The sequence below is a fragment of the Myotis davidii genome, unplaced genomic scaffold (assembly GCF_000327345.1).
Source record: "Myotis davidii unplaced genomic scaffold, ASM32734v1 scaffold951, whole genome shotgun sequence".
Lineage (NCBI taxonomy): Eukaryota > Metazoa > Chordata > Mammalia > Chiroptera > Vespertilionidae > Myotis > Myotis davidii.
This window is the reverse complement of record NW_006282602.1, coordinates 899,150-904,177: the sequence shown is the minus strand read 5'-3', so window position 1 is coordinate 904,177 and position 5,028 is coordinate 899,150. Positions and strand designations below refer to the sequence as shown.

Sequence of the window (5,028 nt, the reverse complement as noted above, 5' to 3'; positions counted from 1 at the left end):
TGCCCAATTTTTCCTTTGATCAATATATCATATCTTTATTTATTCTTTATGATGTTTTAGCTTAATTTATATTTTGTCATATATTAAGATTTCTATCTTAGTTTTATTTTGATTCATAATTGCCTAGCAGTATTACATACTCATTTTTAAAAATCTTGGTGTCTTAATTTTAACAATTTTTTTGTATTTTCAGAATACCTTTTAAAAAAAATTCAGAGAACTTCTGTATTTTAGTTGCTATAATTAACCAATTTATATTTATTTAGTTTTATTAAGGCTCATAGTTGCCATCTTATTATACATTTTCATCTATTATATTTTCTCTTTTTCTTCCTTCATAAATTCCACTGCATGAATCACTTTTCACTTTTTATTCTGCTGATTTAAAATGTATATGTTTTGAACTGCTATTCTGACTTATGGTTGAGCCTGTAGCCCTGAAGAACCAGAAACCTAAAGGAACCAATATTCCTTCTTTAGTGAGGCTGTTTCTGGAGTCCATATGATGACAAAGGTACTGTGTCTGGCCACAGGTCTGGGCCCTAGGCCTCTACAGGAGCAGGTGGGGCCTGGGACTGTGAAAGTTGAGGAGAAGGAGAAAGAGAAGTGCTTTCCTATCCTGGAGATGTTCAGCCAGCACTTCAGGCGGTTTGAGTATCATGACATACCTGGCCCCCCGGGAGGCCCTGAGCCAGCTCCATGTGCTCTGCTGTGAGTGGCTGAGGCCCAAGATCTACACCAAGGAGTAGATCCTGGGCTGATGGTCGTGGAGCACTTCCTGACCATCCTTCCCCGGGAGCTGCAGGCCTGGGTACAGGAGCACTGTCCAGAGAGTGCTGAAGAGGCTGTCCCTCTCCTGGAAGACCTGGAGCAAGAACTGGATGAAGCAGGACAGCAGCTTTCACCTCCTCCAAATGAACAGAAACAGGCATGGGAGAAGATTTCCTCTTCAGGAATAGCAAAGCAATCCCTGAGCAGCACCTAGCCATGGTCTCTGGTGACAAGTCCCAAATATGAATCTTGGGGACCCCTGTACATCCACGAGATTGGTGAAGAACAGGATTTCACTCCAGAGCTAAGACAGAATTAAGATTGTAAATCTAACACCCAGAATAAAGAATCAACCGATATGCAGAAAAATTCTGAAGAGTTTCATGCAGAAGAATTCAAAAAGGACATACTCCCATGGTGATTGCCAATAAATTTGAGGTCAGGTTAGAAAGGCAGTGGGTAAACCTTGAAAAAGAGAAACAAAAACCCCTTTCCTAGACAAAGGTTCCAAGAAAGGTAGAGAATTAATGTCCACTAAACCTGCCCCAGGAGAGAGACGTTACATATGTGCTGAGTGTGGAAAAGCCTTTAGCAACAGCTCAAATCTTACTAAACACTGGAGAACACACATTGGGGAGAAATCCTATATGTGCACCAAATGTGGGAAAGCCTTCAGCTCAAACCTTACTCTTCATTACATAACACACTCGGTGGAACAGCCCTATGACTATAACTGTGGAAAAGACTTTGATCAGAGCTCAGATCTCCTTAAACATCAGAGAATGCATCCTGAAGAGGCACCATATCAGTGTGAAGATTGTGGGAAAGCTTTCAGTGGTAAAGGCAGCCTCATTCGACACTATCGAATACACACTGGAAAGAAACCTTATCAGTGTAATAAATGTGGGAAGAGCTTTAGTCAGCACGCAGGTCTTAGTTCTCATCAGAAGTCCACACTGGAGAAAAGCCGTATAAATTTAAAGCGTGTGTAAAAGCCTTCAACCACAGCTCCAATTTTAATAAACATAGAATCCATACTGGGGGAAAAGCCCTATCTCTCTCTATATATATATAAAAGGCTAATATGCTAAGTGTGACGTGCACTGGCCATTTACAGAGAAACGGCACTGCGGACCTGGTGCCCACAAAGCAAGACTCGGCTTCCCCCAAGTGGGACACAGGCCCTGCCACCACCCCAGAGCAACAGCCCAACAAATCACAGCCAACACTGCCAAGACCCCATGGTGCAAAATGCGGCCCACAGCCCAGCAACGATGGCTGTGGGCACCAGGTAATGACGTCACATAGCAACACCTGGCTTCCTCTCTCTAGCAACTAGCCTCCTTGGAGTTTCTTCAGCCCAGGAACACTGCTTGCTTTATAGCCAGATGCAAACATTTCACACTATAACCAAATGTCTGTGAAGCATTTTCCCATGCCTCATCTCATTAGATCCTCACAGACGTCCTAGAGTAGGTAGATAGGCGACTTGGTTGAATCCTGATTTCTTTTCATTAGCTGGAAAATGGAGATTTAGAAAGTTTAAAAACTTGACCCAACTGAAAAGAAGTAAGAAATGGTGGAACTTGAAAATGACTTCAGGTTTTCTCACTGTGCAGAATATAGTCAAACACTGCTACAATTAAACATTTCACCCTTTGTTCTGTATGGTCCTATAAAATAAAGAGCTAATATGCAAATGGTCATCACACCCTCATGCCTTCACGCTGTAACAGTTCAGACACTTAACACTGGGGAGAGAGGAATGGGGACCAGCCAGGCACAAATGAGCCCATGAGAGAGGAATGGGGACTGGCCAGGCTGTGGCCTGGGAGAAGGACAAGCTGCCTACCATGCAGTCCCAGGCACCAGCAACTGCAGCCCAGGAGAGGGACAAGCCACCTTCCCTGTGGTCCTGGGTGCCTGTGGCCAGCCTGAGGAGGGAATCCTGGGTCCCAGGTGCAGGGCAAGGCAGAGGCAGTTAGGGATAATCAGGCCAGCAGGGGAGCAGTTAGGGGCAATCAGGCAGGAAGACAGAGATGGTTAGGGGCAATCAGGCAGGCAGGCAGGCAGGCGAGCAGTTAGGAGCCAGCAGTCCTGGATTGCGAGAGCAGTCAGACATCTCTCCAGTCATTGACATCTGGGCCAGCCTCTGATGTTTACTGAAAATTCTTTGCTCCCATGCGCCATGGTCCTGCCCGGTGCTCGCACCAACTGCCATTGCCAGTGCCGGCCCTGCTCGCATCCGCTGCCAGCACCTGGCACAGGTCCTGACCACTCAGTTCTGTCAGTGGGTGCAAGCAGTGGCTGCTGGCCCCGATTGCCCCTGAGGCCTTCTCCACCTCCCCCTGCTCCTGAGGGGCAATCATGGCAGCAGCTGCTGCTTGCACTCACTGCTGGCGCCAGCACCAATTGCTTTCTGCCATCATTGGGTCTGAGCAGGGATGGCACTATCAGCGCATGGGGGTGGTGGCAGCAGGAGCAGGGCTGCTGGCAGACAGGGAACCAGGGGCTGTGGTGGGAGGGGCTGGGCAGGTGGGCAGAGGATGGGCCAAGACCCGCCCCTGTGCCCACTGCAATCTTGAAGCCCACAGTTCCTTTTAAGGTGCATGAATTCATGCACTGGGCCCTGGTTGGTGTAATAATTGTGGGACTACCTTCTGCAGTAAGTCAAATCTTTCCAAACATCAGAGTTCACACTGGAGAGGGAGAAGTGTTTAACTGTCAAGTAGGCTCACAGTGTTTGTGTGTGTGTGTGTTGTAACTCTAGAACATGAATGCTAGGGAGAAGTCAGATAATTATAATATAAACTTAAGTGGTGGGTTTTGTTTCATTCAACATCAAGAGGCACTGAAGGAGTGAGAGCAGTGGCACAATAAAAAGGAAGGTGTTGGAAGGTGTGGGTTCCTCCTTCACCAAATTAACTGAGGCCAATCCCCTCACCACACTTCAGGTCCCAGTAACTATGCCAGCATTGCCTTTTGTATAGTTAAAATGATGTGTATCAAGTATAATTATGGAAAAAAGCATTATGACGGTTAAACTGTTTTAACATATTTTAAAGAATTATGATTTGTAAAGAAGTGAGCCATTTGAACACAATCTAATCTGATTCAGAATAAATTTATAACATCTCATAATAATAAATAAATAAATAATACAATGTTTACGTTTTATTTTTGTTCAGATGGCCCACGTGCTATGTGACCCACACTCATATTAACTTCTCTATTGATTTCTTAGACTTATAAATATATGTATGTGATCCTCCTTAAAAATATATGAATATATTCTCATACACCTTTAATCCTTCCCCCTTTTCTTTACTTTGTTAATATTGTACTAAAGCCCTGGCTGGGTAGCTCAGTTGGTTAGAGCATCATCCAGTATACTGAGAGGTTACAGGTTCAGTTCTCAGTGAACTGAACTTAGGTATCTGGGTTCAATCCTCAGTTGGGGCACATAAAGAAGACCACCAATCAATGTTCTCTCTCACATCATGGCCCTTCTAAATGTATTTTCTTCTTACTTAAAAATTATAAATTGTTTTTGTATTTAATCTCCTTGGAAGTTTTCAGAATTTTTTTTTTTTTTTTTGCTTTTGGTGATTTTAAGTTTTATTTAATGTGAACAGCAAAGTTTTCCCCATATATCTCCCATTTTGCACTTTATGAACCCTTTACATAACATGATCTTTAATGAACAAAAGGAAGTATAGTAAAATACCATTTTTATAAATTCAAAGTGCATGCACACAAAATAATACACATTTTGCAAAGTTATACAAACAAAATGGGTATGTATCAAACAGATTGGAATGGTTCCCTAAGGAGGGAATGGAATGAGAAACAAAAATGCAAATGAAATGGGAAAATAAAAGAGAAGAGGGACCTTGCTGTGTTCAATATGATAAGGCAAATACCTCAACTCTCTGTACTTATGTCCAAAATCAAAAGTAAAACAAAACATTATCTCATACTGGGTTCCAAACTAACTTAACATAAAAATATGAAACATCAAGCTCTGGCCAGTGTGGCTCAGCTGGTTGGAACATTGTTCCATACACCAAAAGGTGGCAGTCAATTCCCAGTCAGGGAACATACCCAGGTTACAATTTGCTCCCTAGTTGGACACATGTACAAGGCAACAAATTGATGTTTCTCTCTCATATCAATCTTTCTCTTGCTCTCGCTCTCTCTTCCTCTCTCTAAAATAAATATAAAATATGAAAAATTATTTCCATAAGAAAAATATGA

At 43.0% G+C, this 5,028-nt stretch overlaps 1 pseudogene; it reads left to right on the top strand.

Annotated features, from left to right (window-relative positions):
• The first annotated feature begins 479 nt into the window (after window positions 1–479).
• On the top strand, window positions 480–3,610 carry LOC102758694 (annotated as a pseudogene).
• Window positions 3,611–5,028: the final 1,418 nt, after the last annotated feature.